The sequence below is a fragment of the Halichoeres trimaculatus genome, unplaced genomic scaffold (assembly GCF_033239565.1).
Source record: "Halichoeres trimaculatus isolate MK-OKI-2021-1 unplaced genomic scaffold, fHalTri1.1 fHalTri1_scaffold_5, whole genome shotgun sequence".
NCBI lineage: Eukaryota > Metazoa > Chordata > Actinopteri > Labriformes > Labridae > Halichoeres > Halichoeres trimaculatus.
Window position 1 is genome coordinate 12,340,020 of NW_027437183.1, and position 20,966 is coordinate 12,360,985.

Sequence of the window (20,966 nt, forward strand, 5' to 3'; positions counted from 1 at the left end):
TTAGAGCTGTTTTGAGTAGCCTCTAGGATTGGGCGCATGGGCATCTTTATATTAGTAATAAAAAAAGCATCACGACAATTTCTTCTCTCAATATTCATGTTTCCGTGTTTGGATTTTAGTCTCTGGAAAATTTTAACAACTCAGAAACAATAAGCATCTTGGTGAAGGCAACAGCAGGAAAAAGAGGAATCATCTTGAGAAACTCCCAGAAAGGAAACTAATTCATGCATTTCTGAAGAAGCCCGGACAAAACACTAAATTTCAATGAAGGACAACAAACTCAACCTCATGGACAGCATTTTGTGAAAAAAAAGTGTCTTTAGATATTTTATTACACCTGTTCACAAGTCGCAGTATTTAGGTTTTCCAGCTGCTGGAAGAACTATGGGTCACAGCAAACAAAGCTTTACCACCTGACTTTAGGCCTGTGTTTGAGTACAAAGCTGATGTAAGAAGAAAAAAAGAGATAAGGAATGTATTTAGGAAAGATGTCACTTGTGATTCTGAAAAAAAATTGTTTGAATCTTTTATCCATTGACCAATCCAAAACCAAACAATTATTTCAAATACTGAGTATAGCTATTCAGGAACAATAAACAACAATAAACTGTGTCTGCAACAGACTTTTACAGTACAGCTTATGAAATCTTTAAGATGGAAAGGATCCATCTCCTCTTTGAGGCTTCAAAAAATCCAAATGTCAGGCTGGTTGTTGTGTAGTTTCTGAGTGATCCTGTTTTCCACATGCCCTGTATGTTAGGCGCAGCCTAGTTTGTCGGATTCAGACCACTTGGACCTTTGGGCCATCTTGACTTTAAAGAAGCCGAGGATCATGCATCCCTTTCTCTCAGGCCATTTCCACACGTAGCCGGGTATTTAAGAAAAAGCATATATTTTTATGCGTTTACGCCTGTCGTCTACACGACTGTACGTCACCGAAAACGATGTTTTCTAAAAACTCCGGCCAAAGTGGAGACATTGGAAACTCGTGGTTAGATGTAGACGCCGGTAAACAGAGTTTTCGGTTCTTAAACGTCACAGCTGAATGACTGGAGCTCATTCTGGTTGGCTGACACGGGTTTTACGTCTGGAAAATACTGCCCATTTTTTGTTCAGCATGGCTCGATCCGCACGCACCAGCGGATTTACCCGCTGCGTGTGGACGGAAGTATTTTTAAAAATGAAGGTGGGGGGGGGGGGGGGGGGATTTGTTTTTGAAAATACCTGTGGAACTGGCCTCATACTTATACAATTAACCTGCTTTCAGTTCTTTTGGCGGTGTGGGCAGGTGCCCAGTCCTGCTGGAAAATGATATCAGCATCTCCATAAAGTTTTTCAGCATAATGAAGCATGAAGAGCTCTAAAATTTCCTGGTAAACAGCTTCTTGGGCTACAGACTTCAGAAACACAGCAAGGAGGATCAACAACAGCAGATGACACTGCACCCCAAGCTGTCACTAACTCTGGTAACCATACTCTCTGGGTCCTTGATTCTGGGTCCAAATGTAACACAAAAATTATTTTTATCTAAGAAGAGGACTCTGAACAGTGGTGTTACTGTCGAGTTCTTTTTTGCGTAAGCCCAGGTAAGATTCAGAAGTGGCTTGATACTAAGTGTACACAAAATTGTAGAGACCATGAACTCTTGCTGAATCCAGATATGTTGGCAGAGGAAAAAAAGCACCTGGGAGAAAAGCTGTGGTAGTAAAGTTGAACTGGTCAGTGTTGTGAGCTTGATAGGTGGACTAGAACACACCCTGACAGCATGCCGTTCAGTCAGATTGATCTGGGACATTACAAAACATCCCTCCTCCTTCCTCTGCATCCTTACTCTCTGCTACCTCCTCTTCTGATCAGAGTATCGATCACCCACCAGTCGATCGGTTGCTTCTCTCTGATCTGGGCCGGGCCAATTACCTCAGTGAGTAATAGTGATTAGTTTGTGTCCAGATCAATCGACGCTGATACAGGCAGAGGGGCTGTGGACGGAGCTGAGGGAACCACTGACGATTCACATCAACAGCACATTCGTGAAACAACAACAGTGTCGTTTAAGATCCTCAGCTTATTGTATCTTACACATATTCATTTCATAACGGCATTAAACATCTAAGGATGGCAAATCTGAGGACCACCAGGGAGATTCAAAGATTTAAGAGGGTTTCTTGGTCCACAAAAGAAGCATTGTAAGACTTTTCCTCACAAAAACGTCTGAACAAAGATACAGCACTACATCAGTGTTGTAAGCCCGTACACACAGACACAGGTAAACAGTGCCAGATGCACTGAGTGCTTATATCTCAGCCTATGCCATTGGTGTGACATTGTACAGGTCATTAAAGGAAAACTAGTGCTAATGTCGAAGGCAAATCTATTTATGTTGATAGTATTCATGGGCAATCTTTCCATAACATTGATCAACACAGTTTGTCTAATAGGAAAATAATAAACAATTACTCCTGCAGACGAGGAGGGTAATTGATTTTCTTCTGTAAATTACTACCACCATCAGGCCTGCGTACACAGAAAGGTGATCATCTGCATAAAATCAATGGGATATGATCCTATCTGTATGATAATCATGGACTGTAACCAAGGAGCCTTCATTAGCTTCAGAGGGAGAGGAACGTGGAGGGTGAGACAAAGAGACGGACGATGCGAGCAGAGAGACTTCGACCAGATGTAGAGACAGCTGTCCTCTTCATAAATTAAGCCTACGACACCGATGGTGGGGAAATCAGAGAGAAGAGGACCATCTTTGCTTGAGAGCCAAAGCTGTACAGTTGTATGTAGCATTTTTAAACAGTTTCAGAGCATCTAAGAATTAAAGATTATTATTTCTGTTTCATCGTGGAGTCAACTGCTTATTTACTCTTTACCTTTAGTGACAGATTTTGTATTTCAACTAGAGCTGCACGATTTGGGGAAAAGGTGCGATTTGCGATTAGGTGGACAATATTGCGATTGCGATTGTGCTTGCGATTTAATAAAAAAAGTTGTGTCATGATGAGTCTACAGGCTTGCTTGGTTATCATGGAGAAAAATCTGAATTGCATGTGCTGACATTGCATTTGCGATTGCGATATCCTCTTTTGCGATTACATAATTGCGTGTGCTGACATTGCGATTGCGATTGCGATTGCGATAATCGTGCAGCCCTAATTTCAACACAGAAGCCTTTTCACAAAATTGCACAGGCTTTTCACGCTTCACAATTGGGCTGCACATTAAATCCAAACAACATAATCATCCCAGGATGAGTATTCACAGTAAATGTTTGGCACAAACCTCAGCTTATGCCGAAAATTAATAAATTTGACTTAATTTTAAGCCTCTGCAAGGTTTTTTTTTTCTGTTCATGAAACAGACCGAAGCTAAGACTGCATATTTCAATTCAGCTATTTTCAATGTTCAAATCCAGTTTGAAGGTTGTTGAAACAGACTTTGTTTACATTTTGTACAGCTAAGATTCACAGTGATGGTTTGGCTGTTGAAATGATGACTAAACAAAAAGAATGTTGTGATACCTTGTCGGAAAACAAATTTACTCCTGTACAGGAGATGTTCAAAAATGATATAAGCAAAAGTTCCTCACAAGGGCTTTAAGTAATCAATGAATGCGTACTCATAAAGCATATGTATGTTTTAGCTGTATGATGAAGCCCTGGGGGTGCTGACCATGCCTTCTCTTACTGGGAATCTGGGAGATGGAGTGGGAGATGTAAGTCCTCAAAATGACCACTGGTCAGATTCAACCTGATTCAAGTCTGTGAGCGTCTGTACATGGGGTGTACAGCTGAACCACCTGGCCAAACCTCATTGGTCCCTTTGATTACAGCTCAAATAAGCTAGCAGCTAAGCTAAGACTGAGCTAAGACTTATTGACTGATTGTGAAAACACCCTGAAAAACCAAATGCTCTTTTTTGAAATATGAAAAATGTTCAAACCCCTGGAGACAAAGAAGAAAGAAGCAGCATTAAATCTCTGATTAATTTCTGATGGGTGCTCACACCACCCCTGGTGCTCCTAGTCTCACACACGCCTCATGATGATGGGCGAGCCCACCAACAGACAGCTGAATGTACAACTGTGTACAGGCCTCCAAATCAATATCACCAGCAATAATAATACGACCACGCTCTCAAGAGACAAGCATCTGTCTGACACAAGGACAAAAGATGAATAAGAACTGAGAAGATGAACACTTGTCAAAATGCTTGTGGTTTGTGAATCTCTTCAATCATAGAAAACATTTGAGTGTTGGTTTGATAAAACACTGTGGGTTAGTAAAAGTTGAGGGGTTGCAGGGGGGTTGAAGGTTCAATCCCCCGCTCCTGCAGCCTCATGTCAAAGTCACTGACACTTAACCTCAAATAGCTCTCAAAGGCATAACCATCAGTGTGTGAATGTGTTACTCATGTGGGCACTTCACTTCATAAAGCTGCCTCGACCATCAGTTTATGAATAAGAAAGAGTGAATGTGGCATGAAGTGTGAAGTAGCTTTGAGTGGTCAGAAAACTAGAAAAGTGAAAAGAAAGTACAGTCTAATTATCATTTAAAGAAAAAAAATCTGAGCTTCTCTCTGATATGATGGTTTGTGCCAAATATTGGACAATGAAACAGTGACTGACGTTTGGACAGTGAATCACATCCTACACCAAGACAAAGAGCTTTTAGTTTGATTACTTCACCATCCCTCCACATATCTATGATTCACCTTCCCTCCTTCCTGTCTATTGAAGAGCCCCACACAGACATCCTGCGTGATGAATCTATTTTAGGTTCTGCTGCCACTCAAACTCCTTTCATCCTGTGGAAAATGTGGAACACTATTTTGTTAGACCCTAAAAACCAAACAGAGGTCTTTTCAATAATAAAGGCTTTGGGCTTTTAAAGCTGAGAGAATGAGGAGCTGGAGACAAACAGGGGAAGAGGCTTTCAGTATATTAGCCTCTCAAATCAAATCATTGCAAAGAGAGGACAGAGGCAGCCTTTAACATATAAGGAGGCCCGGACACGGACGAATAAAGACGGCGCTTTGTTTGAATCTGTTCTCCCTTCATAGGTTTTAATGACCTATGGTAAAGTGAAGTGCGTTAACACTTGATAACTACATTAGGACTGTTTTCAAGAGTATAAAGAAGGCTTAGTCCATTTACCATCTCATTTAACATTTGCATTACTCTGGGAAATTGTGCAGAAGTAAATCAAAACCTCTGGCACAGTCAGTCCGTACCCTGTTACCAAATTATACTGATTTATTAAAAGGGTCTAATTCGGGAGTCCATTCTCAAGGTACAGGCTGTATGCATATTGAATCCATCTGAAAGTAAGTTTGTAGGTTTGGCTGAAGCAAATGTGCTACAGAATTATAGTTGTTGAAGAAGTAGCTTTGTCCAGATTGATGTCCTGTTTCCGTCATGAGCGGCTGGAAGGCTGGGATCACTCAATACTAATCAACAGGCTGGACACGAGCTGGTCTTTATCACTTTGTCCCCTTTATATGACTCCCAACCTTGGCTGCGCGACCAGTTGCCTGATTTCTCATTTTGTTGCGCTGCGACTGACAGTGAGCGGCTCTGATTGAGGGGATCCATTAGGGATCAGCCTGAGGAAAGCCGGTTTGATGGATGAGACCAGCAGTCACCTTCAGAGCTTGCTAACAACACCTGTATCCTTTCTGTCACACACACACACACACACACACACACACACACACACACACACACACACACACACACACACACACACACACACACACACACACACACACACACACACACACACACACACACACACACACACACACACACACTGTTGCTGACATATAACAATTCACACAGCGTTCTTTGTGGAGAGGGAGAGACAGGAGGATTTTGAAAGATAAAAATCTATTCTGTCTTATCAGCAAAGTGTTCTCAGTTTAACTGGTAGATTAAACTAATAAATGGTTAACTAAACTTGTACAACAAAGAAGATAATACTTCATGTCTAATTTCTATTTAAGGGCTATAGCACAGTTTTAAATTTCAAACTCAAAAACTTTAACAAAAAGACATTTAAGAGCTTCAAGAGCTGAAAACTTGACCATTTAAAACGAAAAGACCAGCAGCGAGATTTATCAAATTATCCTTTCCATGTTAGAAAAATTACTTATACTTAAGCTGCTACGACTTCATACAAAAAGCTATGAAGAATGAATGAATGAAAATATGAAGTTTATATGATGAGGAAAAAACTTACTCAAAAATCAAATTATGCCTTTGGTATCTTTTTTTCTATTTTTTCTTGATTCTCATGTAAATGTTATTAATGGATTGTCTCCTGATTTAATGTCATATTTAAAGATGTTTAGATTGAGGCTTTAAGAAGAGGTCTAACAAAGTTAGCTCATGACAACATTGCATATTTGCAGGTCAATGGTTAACTATTACACAGAAAACATAGCATAGTCACAATGATACATCTCAGTGTTATCTTGATCCTTGTAATTCTATTCTAAACATTGCAAAATCTATCAATATATGATCTTTAAGTTCCTGCGAAGGCCATTTTGGTGTTGATTTTGGTGGTTTCTCATGGACATACCAGAATCTCTAATATCTTCGCTGTGAAATAATAATAATAATTTACGAACAATAAAAACATTCGGATAAAGACAGAAATTTTCATTCTCTATGTTAATGGTGCAGAACATCAAGAGATTTCACTGTTAAAGCTCCACTGAAGAGATTTTTTTTTAGCCTGGTATAAAACTGAACTACTGAAATAATCACTGCCATTTTAAACGAACTGCTGAAGCAAATCACTAAAGACTATCAGGATTTAAATACACCCTTCTATGGAGTTGTTTTCAGTGTCTGTAATCGGTGCCTGAATAGCTCTTATTTATGTTTTCTACAGCAAATATTCTTCATGAGTTTGGCTTTCAAAAAAGAAAGTGGGAGGAGATTATTTTATTCAAAAACACTCCAAACAAGCATACAAGAGAAAAACCTGGTAGAATTATAATAATCATAATATAATATTTATAATAGTTATAATAGTTGACTTAAACGAAACTAAAAACGAAACTAAAAACGAAAACTAAATTTTAAAATACATTACAGTTCACTCAAACTAGTAAAAACTAGAAAAGAAAACAAAAACGATAAGTAAACCAAACCTGTATCTTGTGTTCATAAAACTAACTGAAACTAACCAAAATTATAGACAAAATGTCCTTAGTTATCGTTTTTGACAATATTAATAGCCTCTAGGATTTAAATTAATACGACACATTTTCCCAACCAATTTTACGATAGTTTTCGGCAGTTGTCAGTGCCGTATGGCACCATCATAGTGACGTACTGGGACATGCTAGTTAACTGCACTGACTGGTTGTGTGCTGTGCTGCAGCGAAACGTGGTGGAGCAATGAATCAGAGCATCTGTAATACTTTAATTTCATGTTAGTCGGACTTTAATTGTTACAGAGTCCAAGTTTCTGATTAAAGCTCATTTTATATTGTTTTATATAATTTATGTTTATATTAATTTTATGTAATTTATGTTAACATTATTTTTTATGTAATTTATGTTTAAATTATTATATTAAGTTGATATCATTTTCTTGTGTTTAAGGCAGCAGCCAGCAATTCAGTATCAGCACTGACTGAGCAGTGAGCACTATGTTGGACTGGAAATTAAACTATAACAAAATATATTTACTCTGACCTTTTTGAATCCTGCACCTGGTTAATAAGGTATGAAAAACTAGAACTAAACTGAAATTACACTAAAACTAAACTAAAACTAAGCCTTGTTGCAAAAATCAAAATTAAATAAAAACTAGAATGCCCACTCTAAAACTAGTTAAAACTAAACTGTAATGGGAAAAAATGTCAAAACTAACTAAGACTAAACTATAATGACAAATCCAAAACTATTATAACCTTGCATACACTAAACTCAACACCAACTGCAAGTTCCTCACTGGAGCTTTAATTTTCAAATCCAGGAGTCCAAAGGCCTATTTTATCTTATATAAAACATTTCTCAGAAATGTAAAAACAAAAAGGAAAGCGTCTTGATTGATAGTAAACATATCCTTAACTACTAAACAGTGTTACTAGTGTTGAAGTCTAAATTTTCATAAAGCAGAACAGATCAAGTTTCTGTGATGGCAGCAAAACTACAATAGCTTGTAGTAGAAGAAAATAACTGGTATAAATACTGGAATGAGTTTATTTCATTACTGAAAAATCTGAGTTCAGCTGTCAATGAGCAAAAAACAATTTGTATTTCTTTTTTTAATGATCTAAATGTATTCATTATTTATTGTATAATCCCCTCTAATGCAGAAATCCTCCCTGCTTGTATGCAGTGCATATTTGAGCACAGAGTTGAACATTTACACCTGCTGCATGTGATGTTGATGTGAATATTCTTCTGTGAGCGTAGCTGCAGCAGTCTAATTGCTCTCAGCTGTATTATCTCATTAGGGCCCATCAGCACGTGACATTTAAATACAGCGCTGCTAAAAGCCTCTCTGCTTATTTAATACAAACATTACTATCCATCACATACTTCACAGAGGCAGGAAAGACCCAGGCCTACATCCTGTTAGCTCCTTTTCCTCTGACTCCAGGCTCCTCAGGCCTCTGGGTAATTTTTCAAGCTTCCAATTGATGCATTTAATAAGAATGATGTGGCTAAGGAGGAGCATAATCATATCACATGTGGTCCAAAAAAGCGTGCAAAAAGCAGGAGGTGCTGTGATGAGTGAAGGTAAAGAGAAAGGTGAAATGGAGGATGAGAGATGAAGGAAGAGAGGAGAGGGTGAGAGTGAGGGAGGAAGGTCAACAGAGCGGTGTTAGAGAGGGAAGGTAGAGCCTGATGGGCACCAAATGAACAAATTATGACGGGCTCCATTTTGCAGGATGGGGGTCACACACACCCTCCCCTCCTCCTCCACTCCTCCTCCTCTCTTCTCTTCTCTTCTCTCTCTGACAGTTCAATTTCCCCCTCTCGCCTCCCTGCTCCCCGCCTGCTAATTGTGAGTGAAGCCTTATCATTGGGCCCCCCATCCACCCTTGGTCCGAGGTATCGCTGGTGTCTGAGAGGAGGAGACTGGAATGTCAAAATGTTATCTAAGACAGCAAACAGGCAGAGAGACGGAGGTCACACACAATAAGACTGGACGTTCATCTGAATGCACGCAGGACGCAGGAGGAGGGATGAGCGGAGAAGACGACAAAGGAGGAGTGAAATTCTCTGTACAGAAAAACACACCAGCTTATGTTTGATTTTTGATCCTGACTGTAAACATGTTAAAGAAAATCTCTCCTTATGTTTTCTTTATTGTTACATTCAATGAAAAAATATCTGAGAATTTGGTGTCAATGAATAAATAAATAAACAAAAATAGGGGGCACAATTAATGCAATAGAGTCTGTGCTATCAAAGAATGCATTTCAGGACTAAGGAATGAAACTCTCATAGTAGCTGAACTTATCATGCGTTTCATAAAAATGCCTAAAAAAAGAGATATACAAGAATCTCACTTGGTAAAACCCACAAAACTATTTCATACACACACTCCTGTCCTTCAATCTTCCTCAGAAACACTTGACTCTTGTGTGCTAAGTGGGAGCTAAGGCATGTTATTTACAGACCAGAGAAGGCCGGGTTTAAATGACACCTGAGGATAGAGCTCATCTCACACCAGTGCTCAGCTCTCTGTCTGTACTTTGTCATTTGAAATTGAAGCATTTGCTCGCGGTTTCCTCTTGAGTCGTACTGTTCCCTCTGCTCAAAGTAAGACAGAGACAGATAGACAAACACACAGAGAGATATGAGGCAATCTTTGCTCAGCGGAGGGAGCAGGTGGCGGTCGGATGGGTTGGGGTTTAAAGGGTTTTCGTTGGTCAGCTGATAAGGATGATGTGAGGTCAGGATAATCTGAATGCAGGAAGAACTATGCGGGGCAACACAGGACAGAATCGCTGACCCCAGACGTCCTCTATCACAGAGCGCGAGAGCGAGGGTAAGAACAGGACAGAGGGGAGAAGATTCAGAGTAGGAGAGGGAGAGGGAGCGCACATCTGTAATCCAACACTGGTAATGAGGGTTAATTCTTTGGTTAAGGATTAACAAGGTGCAAGAGTATGATAGGCAAGCAGGTGCCTTCTTGAATATAAGTTTAAATCAACCCCATTATGGCTGATGTAATTTCAGCTCCAGAGCCCCGCCAAGAGGGAAAGTAATTACGCCTGACATGAGGGACTCTTTCAAAGTAAAACTACAAACCTACCATGCTCTAAGACAATGAGAGGTTGATGATTTATCACTCTTTTCATCATCCTTTAGATTACCTGAAACCTTTGAAAGTCTAACACCATCTCTCAACATACAATACAACCAATGAGAATGGTTTTATTTAGTTAATTTTTCCCTCTTAGACAGGACAGCTGGAGAGGTAGGGGACTACAGCAACAAGGACTATAGCCACTGTGTCAAACTGGTTCACTGATTTCAAAGCTTCAACACCATTTTAAGTAATTTAGAATTAAAACTTTTTAAAATAAAAACACAAATAAAGTAATAATATTAATGTTTTTAATAATGGATTGCCAGGCTCATGTGATTCTTACAGTGCAGACCTCCATTGCCATGGTGAGCTGTGGTACTGTAGACAATGAAACTGATAAATCAGCTCTTATCTCATACATTTTCATGTACTTATAAATGATTCCAAAGTGCAGTTGGATATTTTCATTGATACTAAATCTACTGACATAGAGTTTCTCTGTTTATATCTTTTTAAAACATTATGAAGCACTTAGACTGAATCTCAAGAATGAGTCAGAGTTTGGTGGATAAAGGTTTGGAAAAATCCATGAATAATCAACTATTTCAGACTGGGTTTTGCATGCTTCAGTGTAGGAACCAGTGCTCTATGAAACATATTTTCCATATGTAGGAGGAACATATGACCATTATTACCTTTACAAGTTCTTTAAATTTCAAAGATATACACCTCTTTATAGGAAACGGCTCAACAGGGCACAGCTCAAGGTCTGGGTAAGGTGCAAAGTCTGAAACCCACATTTTCCTACTTGGAACTATTATACAGCTTTTGGTTCCTGATAATAAATAATACAGACTCAACTGAATATCAAAGCTGTAAACAGCTGTGTATTTGTCTACTTCATAATAACAATTTAGTTGTTTGTAATTTTAATTATCTTTATTTTGGCAAGATTTTAAATAAGGCTTGATTGAACTTAAAGGCAGATAAAGAAACAACTCTTGTGTTGAGACAAAGGCTATCCATACTTACACAGAAACTTCAGAGTCAGAAATACAGAATTATAGTTCAAGTATTACTAGGGATTGGTTCCGAATTAGGTACTATTTTAGGTACAGACTGAATTATGTCAAAAGTACCAGGTATCGATTCATGTAGAGTCGAAAGGTACCATGTTTAGGTACCATGTTAGGGTACCTAAACGCATCCTTGTGACTGTGAGGAAGTGGAAGAATAGGTGATTTTCCATGCTGGACATGAACAAAGCATTTTAGATTTATATATTGAAGAATATATTTGTTAAATTGTAAAAAATATATATTTTATTATTGAACAAATCAATATTTTTTACCACATAAACACAAAAAAATACCAAAAATTGGTACTGCTAAGTACCGGTACCGATTTCCAGGCACCGTATCGTTTCAAATATGAAAGGAACCCATCTCCGAGTATTACTTCGGGTATCACTTCTTACTGGGGATGCACGATATATTCAGTACATTATTGGTATCAGCTGATATAGGCTTTAAAATTAACTATCAGACATTGGCCAACATGCAGATATAATCAAACAATAAAATAATTGGCTTCCTGCTTACTTGATTTAATGCCTGACCTGCTTTTTGTTTGAAAGCAGTTTTTATAAATACGTATGCAGTTTTAAGTATTTTCTTATATTGCCTCAGAAATGAATAATGAACTGCGTAACAAATATGATAAGAGCATGGACCATAATACTGTAGGTTAATTCCAATACAGAAGAGTGGTGATGTTCCCTGCAATCTCTGCAGAAAAAAATATCTGTAACCAGCCAAATGTGTTGCCAAATGTTGGCATAGAGACAAAAAATAAACCCAACATCCTGCATCTCTACTTCTAATCATTAGCAAAACAGCTGTGATAGAAGATAAGTTTGAATATTAAAGACACCAACTTAAATGGTGATTACTATTTTGTTTCAAAGTGTTTTTATTGTAGGAGGAGTGTGTTGAAGGTTGTCATGCAGTGATCATTCGTAAACATGGGACAAGATGATTTTTGCTTTCCTAAAAAAAGAAAAGAAAAAGACGTTGATTCATCTATTTCAAAGTTATGTTACTATTTGTAATTGTGTTCATATTCACTGAGCGTTGGATGTCCTCTGTTTAATTTTGCCAACTTCCACCAGTTTTACCAACAGGCAAACATGCCACTTAAATACAACAGAAAATACATTCCTTCAGTATTGCATTGATACTTAAAGCAGCACATTATCTGCATGATTTGTCAGGTCAAAAATTCGCTTTTTCCCAAACTGACCGAATAAAGAAATGACTCTTCACATTCAGTTGATAACTGGGTTTGATCTCTGTGTGTGGGAAATAAAAGGGACCTGACCTCCAAGGCAAGCCCAGACTAACTAATGACAGCATGAGCTAAGCTAATATTTCATCATCAGCTAGCCGCTGTTGGAATCATCTTGATGCTATTAGCAGCCTAATGGCTAAATACTCCGGCAGTGCTAAAGAGGAGGCAGCCAGTGACACACTTCCAGCATCCGCTGGCTCGTTTAGCATGGACACAAATGAACATGTGAGAAGGAGACATGAGAGAGATGGGCACACCAGTGACCCCTACATATACATGCACATATACAGACACACATAGACACACTCGCAGGCGCGGACATGGTGACCCCTACACGGTTGATGAGACGGGAGCTGATATGCGAGTCAGACGGAGCCACATTTGTAAAAAGCGATAGCCAATTACGGCAGCCCGGGCTGGGGGATAATAGCCTGCCTGTCAGCCTCTGTGTGCAGTATATGAGAGTGCATGTATGTGTGTGTATGTGTGTGTGTTTCTGTGCCTGAGCACGTAGTACCCAGGAGTGAATATTGGGTTTCTATTCTCATCTATTTGCCCTATATCTCCATTCCTTAGATATTAATTTCAGAGCAGTGCTGCAGCACAGGGCCCAGGTCGTTAGTGTGATTCATCTGGGCGTCATCCCAAACGGGCGTGAAAAAGACGGAAAGACTAAGCTATATCTATTAAACTGGGAGGCTTATTTCTGTAAGATTTTTGCACTGAAGGAAAAATGATAAGGTTTTTGTCCATCGAAGCCGTAGATTTAAAATGAGGTTGAAATTATGTGATATAGGAACATTGAGTGTAAAGACAGAAACATAAAAAGATTTTAAAGATGTAAAGAACATTCCCTGAAGCACAGAATAAATAACATATTGGTGTCAGATTATTATTTCCTGCATGATGAAGATCCATCGATTCTTTAAAGCACCCCAGCAATCTATATATATCATATACTGCTGTTTTGTTGAGACATTAGGATTGAAACACAGAAGAGACTGACAGAAAAGGGAGCAACAACACAGTTTGAAATCTCAAACATTAGTGCTTGTTCTGTACTTTCCACAGACACATGATCTCCTCAAGGACTCAGCCCTGTCAGCCACAGTGTCCAGCCACCTGAAACAGAGCCATGATAGACTATCAGAGGAAGGGGAACTGTTCGGGGGGAATTGTGTGGATTTAGTGGTCTAGTGCTGACACATGGCTTTGAGCGTGGTAGAAAAGCACTTTAACTCTTGAGTGCTTTTATCGCGGGTACACACTCCATAAAACATGGCTCTGTGTGGTGGAATGGCTCACACGTACAGTAAAACACATAATACATACATAACGCTTTCTCAGAGGTTGTCAGAGGAAAAGAAATCTAGATCCCTGATGTGGCCCGAGGAGGGAAATCGATAAGAAGAGACTGCACAAATTGTCAAAAAAAAGTTCACTTCACAGGCGACATCGCCCAGCCACTTCAGTGAGTTTACACTTTCAATGATGACTACAAAACTGGTTCAAGCACACTTTTGTTCCCAGTGTGACAAAACTGAAAATAATGGAGTTCTATCCGACCTGTTCTTGCAGAGTCTGAGGCGTTTGTGTCCTGCTTTTTTTTACCTGAGTTTTTAGTATTTCAGATATAAACAAGTTTCCAAAGGTGGCAATCACACAAGCAGAGATTTGCTGTACAGTACACTGACTCTGTTGTTTTTATTTGTGAAGTCCCTGTGGTTGCTATCATATCATGTCCTGAAAAATCAAATCACAGAAGGTTAAAAAGAAAACTCTATAGAATTGAAGCAAAGCAGAGAAAAATAAGTGGAGTGGCACTGCTTTTTATAGCATTATTTGATTGAATTCAAAGCAGTTCCATAGAAAAATTGATTAACTGGGTATAAATTATTTTTCAAGGGCCTGCAGCGTAAAAGCATGAGATCTATTCTGAAGCCCTAAATCGTTTGCTCCTGTTTGTACAGGAGGGAAACAGAGCACAGGTAGAGATATGGTGGGTTATAAAAGTTCTGACAGTATGATTTTTTTCCTTAGCAAGCCTGTCCTTGTATATTTATATACATAATTCATATGTACTTTAATAACAATCCCAGATTGGGGCTTTAACGCCAAAAAACAAACAATGAAGTTAGAGCGTATCCTATGTGATATTCCCCTTCCCTCTCTCTCTCCTATTCATCTCCGTAATAGAGATGCAAGCTCCGTAATGCTCGCTGGGAGCCAAGCATGAGATTGAGGATTTCTCACACACCATGCATTATTCATAGTCCAGAGCAACAGAGTGTGTAAGATGAGAATTACACAGCATGAAGAGAACAGGGGAGAGGGGACCAAAGAGGGGAGAAGAGGGGTTGAGGGGAGGAAGCAGAGGGGAGCAAAAGGTTGAAGAGCGTGGAGGAGGGAAAGAGATAAAGTAGGAGAAAAGAGAGCGACATAGTGGACACTGTCAGGCCTCCATTTCCGATCCCTCTGAGGTTAACCCCGGGATTGTTTTTGAAGTTTGTGAACAGCGGGGTGGAGGAAATGAATATGGAACCAGGGAGCCCAGATAGCTCGACCAGATTGGCTCACAATTTGCATTTGTTAAAATGTGCGTCTTGTGAGCCGGTTTGTATTCCGGGCACAAACTGAGTAGTGAGCAGGAAATTTCAGGGTTCTGTTATGATTCGTGTCCGGCCTCCATTCTTCATAATGAAAAACAATGGGAAGTGAGCCAGGGTTGGAATTGATTTGTTTAACAATGGAAATGAAACAAAGTAGGAGGCACGCTCAAAAAGTAGGAGGCATGCTATGTTAAATGAAAGCTCGGGACCAAGAAATTGCAAGATTGTGCCTGATACAATTTGACAAATGACTTGTAGAGAATGATATAGAGCATTTTTCATCACAATAATTGGTAGATGGATAAAAAATGATTTCATGTCCATTACTGAGCAAAAATATTCCTGTGCTGACATACACCTAAGGCTGGCCAATAAACTCTCTGCGCACTTAATTTACAGCGCAGAAAGTTCTTGAAAAAAGCAGCAACAACTGTAAAAGTAATTTATCAGCATCCATTCTTTCAGATTGTAATTATTAAATCAAAGCAGGATGTGTAATATAAAAAGTAGCAATAAAATTTTAGTTGTTCTTCTGATGACCCCATTTGCTCAGTCTGAAAGCCTTTCTCAGCAGAAGACTAATGTTATTAGTTTCCCAAGTTAATGGAATATTATATTACATATTTTCTCCTTACAACTTAAATGCATATTCAAGCATGGGTGTGTGTGTGTGTGTGTGTGTGTGTGTGTGTGTGTGTGTGTGTGCCTGTGAGTGTCTCCACAGACACAGCCTTAATGACAAGAATGTGACGGTTACTGGCTTTTTAACTTCCCAGTGATGAAAAGCCAGTATTAATTTAGGCTACAGATTTCATTTGTTCCGAACAGGAAAAACAATATAAATCACTTTTAGAGTGATTAGAGAGAGGGTTAGATTAATCCAGGCCTGATTAGGGCATTATGCTGGCTTGTTATGGACACACAGGGTGACTGACGGTAATTACTGTCTGTAATAGGAGAGCACACGCTCAGTCAAGGCATGAGCCACAGCACAGAGTGTGTGAATTTATGTCTGTATGTGTGTGTGGTTATGCACTCCACGTGTGCGTGTATACTTTGACTGAAACTAGGGTTGATAACGTTTGCTTTTCACCAATTACACGCTGAAATATGTCGACTGTGTGCAATCAGGGCGAGAGCTGAGAGCAGTGTTGTGTGTGAGAGACAGCCGAGCGGTTTGCAGAGGGAGAGGTGAAAGAGTCATGGCTTTGTTTATGATTATTGATATCCTTAGACAAACATATTCACCCGCATAATATAAACAGATGGCAGCAGGTGAGGCAAATATTACCCTGTGGAAAATTAGAGGGGTGCTAAATCAGCAAATCGAACCTCAATGTGCACAAAAGACACACACGCACAAACCTGTGCACACACACCTAACTAATCCATACACACAATATAGACAACATCTGAGGGGGATTTCTAGCATAGGACATTTATTAAGAGATATCCTGATTAATCTTATTGTCTTATTACTTCCATGCAAAAATAAAAATCAAATATAACCTCTAAACTAAACTGGTTTCATTCCTCTAAAGCTGCATTATTACTGTAGGTGTCCTAATAGCACTTAAAAGCATGCAGAAGATTCAGTAGAGAGTCCATACGCCAATATTGTCTCTATTATGGGGGAATTTCTACAGGTATAAAACTAAATATCCTTTACAGTTTGGAGACAGACATAAGGCACCAAATGAGATGTGTCCCATTAAAGGCATGGAAAATAAGTGTTCATATTTAGCAGAACGCTGCGCATCTCTCCTCCACACTTCTTCTCTCACTCTCCCCTTCCGTTCTTTCCTTCTTTCCTTTATGGCAGCAAATGTTCCTTTTCATCACATCACTGCTTGAAAGGGAACTTTAACACACCGTTGGCTCAGCAAGAGCTCCACATGATTTGATAGGATGAAAGCCCCCACCAACCCACCACCACCACCACCACCACATCCCATCGGTCCCTTTGGGCTGTAAAACAACAGTCTGGAAGCTTATTTTATGAGTGCACGCCTCTGCTCTTTGCATGTTTATGTCAAACATTTGGAACAAATGGCATCCATTGGCTGGAACAACACAGATAAATCTCGTCAATTCGCAGGCAGGGAGAGCAGCGCAGGCCACTGAGAAAGTGGCCCACTTGATGGCTGACAAGAGAAGTGCTTGCATTATTCAATTAATACCTGAAAGGGGGTACATTTTATGCAGAATTTGCTAAAGCATCCACTCGGCAATGTACGCATGGCACACATAAATACGCACACACACAACTCCCACACAAACACAGGGGCTTGTGTTTGCATCCTGGGAAAAGACTGGACTCCCCTTCCATTTTGCCAAATCAAATATACAGTGAGAGCAAGCTAAAAGGCACTTTCAATCAGCCGCTCTGGGTCTGTCTGTCAATCTGGGAACAACAACAATCTAGCCTACTTGGAGTGGTCTAGTCAACATCCATTCCCCAATAAATTCAATCAGTGATGCTTTGTGTGCGTGTGTGAGTTGTGTGTCGAGTGTGTCTAAGTGCAGGTGTTTATGAGAGGCAGAGAGAAAGACACAGACTCTTTCTGACAGAGTTGTTTAAGAGCACCAAAAGGATCATTTTAAAGTGACACCTGCATGTATACAGGATGTTGAATATTTAAGGTGAAAAATATCAACACATCCAGGTTGGAAAAATGCACAAGTGAATAAATTTTTACATTGAGTGAAATCCTGTTTCTCACTCAAAGCGACAAAAGGAATCTCTAAGCTCACCAAATAATCTCAGAAAGCCAAGGAGCAGAGTTAACAGGCCCGAGCTAATGACATTGACGTGGAGGGCTGCACGCTGGAGTGATTGTCTGACTGTTTGAGACCCAAAAGCAGCACGAGCAGACTCATCATGGACCCGCACTCTCATTATTTGGCCACAAATGGAAATGCAAATCGCTCGCTTTGCTGCGGACGCCTCAAATTTATTAAACTAAAAGGTTTAATTTCCATTTTTCTCTGCATCAGCTTTATTTATAAATGTCGTGCCCTATGAAGACCCTGTTATTTTCTCCCTCTCCTGCAGGCTCTTAACAAATCTGCTCATTAATATGGAAATGGAGAATCAATCGCTTTTCCGGCGACAGAGGGCTGTTTCCCTCTGCGGTGTGTAATGTGCTCTGACTGGTCAACAGAAAAAAACAAACCTGCATGTATTTACACACTAAATATAGAGCTATATGACCCCAAAGTCATCTATATACAGTTTGTCTATCCATAAAAAGTGTAAGAATAATATTTCCTACAGTGTGTTTTACTATATGGTCATAGCATCTGTTCACACTGGATGTTCCAGCCCACTCAGAAGACTATAACACTATCACCAGAATGGCACCAGATGTTGCAGCATTAATAACCCATAATATCAAGTCTTGCTTATCCAACCTTTTCAGAGCCCTAAAATAACACTCATAGACCTTAATGAGATCTAATTATGCACAAGGTTCTTATTCAGGGGCAATATGAGGATAATTGCATTGGCGGCTTTTAACACTTGGTCGTCAGGTTGGCCGGTAAATTGCTTCCCTCTTCCTCTCCATCTGTCTGTCTGTCTGTCTCTCCCCTTTACCTGTCTCTCTTCAGTCAACAGCAAGGAAAGAACTGTCACACCTATCCACTCTGGTCGGCGACCTAATGAACATTTCTAAATGGCGATGACCAGCTGGTTAAGAGACTAATGTAGCAGCTATTAGCCAAAGCGGTTGTTTCCACACGGAGTCGTCTAAGAGAGACAAGAGCGAGGGAGAAGACAAGGACAGAGGTTTTAACACCAAGTCTCTATACACACACACATACAGTACATACACACATCACACTGCATGTTTATCTTTCACATTCTGCAGCAAACAAACCATGTGACGTATCCTCAACCCATAGTGCATTAGTGCTTATTAGGGCCTCAAGGTGTGTGAGTGAGTGTGTGTGTGTGTCTTATTAGGAAAATTCAGTTTCACTCAAGGTCTCAGCACTGTGGATGCAGACCACTGGTCATTGATTATTCATAGAGTCTGTGATTGGGTCCATTAATACAAGATTAGGGAAGGAACCGATGCTCATTTTGTGTGTGTGTTTGTGCATGGGTGTGTGTTTGCGGACAGGAGTTGAATTGCAATGAATCTACAGATTGTGATTATGTGCAGTCTATCAAAACAAAACATGGAGGTAAAGCACATACTGTTATGGAGAAGAAGCACATTAGAAGGCTATGAGGGTGTTTGTTAACTCATTAACCAAAGTAAATTAGCAAAAGATAAAGATGGTATTTTAGTCAGCTACAGGGCAGAAAGTAACATGCTGCCTTGGTTGAAAAATTAGTCATAAAAATCACGCATTAAAAGGAATACTTTAACCGCCATCATTCACCGCATACTCTAAGATTTGCACCTAATAGCATTTGTTCTTCAATTGAAACTTAATCTGAGTAAATGGTGCTTAAATGTTTAAATCACATTTACAGGCTGTCAACTGATGTGATGTTCTTCACATGGCCACCCTTTGTTTGAATGAAAATAAATTGATGGCAAATGAGAAAGGATTCTGCAAAACCAGCTAAGGAGAAATACTAGATCATAGCTCCCCCAAGTGGCTATTCGTGCTGACTGGTAAAATAAAAAGCTAAAGAGGAAAAGAAGCACTCAGAAAATCTGATGCCTCTTCTCCAGTAAAGTAATATAGCATTTACAGTAAATGTTGTGATTGAAGATGAAGAAGAGGTCACTGCTATGTATGATCTGGAAACATCCTTTTGCTTCTGCAGAGTGAAAAGAATCCAACTGAACAGCATAGACTTCTATATCATCATCATCATCATTATCATCATTATCACTGTCATAGTGACATTTATTGCATGTTATTTGACCCACAGGGACTTGAATATAGTTAACTTCAAAAATGTTTAAAGGAAATAATGATAGATACAAATGTGATGTAAAAAATGGCCTTGTTGACTTATAATACATTTCAACTATTATTGCTGCTGTAACTCCACATGGGTCATGAAACAACAATTATCTTTTATATTATATTTATTTGAATAGGGGACAACAGGCATTACTTGACATTTAGACAATTGTAAATGCACCTGAGTTTAAAAAATATATATCTTTTTTATTTATTTATTTATTTGGGCAGCACATTTGCCAGATGCTATTTACCAACACATCTATCTTTAAAAGAACTGATTAAAAATTCAGATTACAGATTAATAAATTAAATATAAAAGTAACAAAAGACAACTCAATGGGGGATAATGGAAGTAACAGAGAATAGAGTACAGGACACAGGTATGTACAGCCACAGTGCTGACATTGTTAGTTCTAAATAGAATATAATTCCTTGACTTTGTTTTTGAATGAATGAATGATTGATTGGATGGTAGCTCTATGATTGACTGTGGTATTGAATTCCAATGGTATGGTGCTCTAAAGAAAGGACACCCTGAACAATTGTGGTTTTCCTGAGTGGAATTGGTACAATTTGGAGAATTATCAAAATTTTGATATTTCTAGTTAGTATTAATCACACTCATAATGCTCTTATGATGTATGGTTCTAAATAGCCTATTCATTCTCTTGCAGCTGTTAGACCACGGGCAGGGATTTTGATGAACACTTTTGGTCATTTGGAGTTTTATATTTATAGTTTGGCAATAGTGCATACAAAGTTGGGTTTTACAGATTTTAAAGTA

The 20,966-nt window shown here is 39.2% G+C and overlaps 1 protein-coding gene across 1 annotated transcript in view; it reads right to left on the minus strand.

Annotated features, from left to right (window-relative positions):
- LOC141789878 (corticotropin-releasing factor-binding protein-like) overlaps window positions 1-20,966 on the minus strand; it is an 87,146-nt gene that overhangs the window by 65,055 nt on the left and 1,125 nt on the right. The gene's annotated exons all lie outside the window — the stretch shown is intronic.